Source organism: Octodon degus, unplaced genomic scaffold (assembly GCF_000260255.1).
Source record: "Octodon degus isolate 3935 unplaced genomic scaffold, OctDeg1.0 scaffold00050, whole genome shotgun sequence".
NCBI lineage: Eukaryota > Metazoa > Chordata > Mammalia > Rodentia > Octodontidae > Octodon > Octodon degus.
Window position 1 is genome coordinate 4,084,098 of NW_004524626.1, and position 549 is coordinate 4,084,646.

The window sequence follows — 549 nt, forward strand, 5'->3', positions numbered from 1 at the left end:
TGAAAGCCGCTAGAGAAAAGAAGCAGATCACATTCAAAGGAAAACCCATCAGAATTACGGCCGACTTCTCTTCACACACCATGCAGGCAAGAAGAACATTAAGCAGAGTACTTCAGCTCCTCTATGAAAACAAATTCCAACCAAGACTAATATACCCTGCAAAACTCTCTTTCAAGTTTGATCTAGATGTGAAATACTTCCATGACAAAGGGCAGCTAAAAAATTTCGTGAAGACAAAGCCAACCTTACACAGGATATTGAAAGATGTTCCAGAGAGGGACCAAAATGATCAGAACTCTACGAATGAGATTGGAAGCAACCAACTAAATAGGATAATCAATTAAACACAGGAGAAAAAGAGTAATCTATATCTGGTAAATAACATGGCAACCTTTAGTCAATACATCTCAATTCGAACCATCAATGTAAATGGACTCAATTCACAAATTAAGACAAATAGACTCACACAGTGGATTAGGAAACAAAATCCAACAATATGCTGTATACAAGAAACACATTTAACTCATAAAGACATTCATAGGCTGAAAG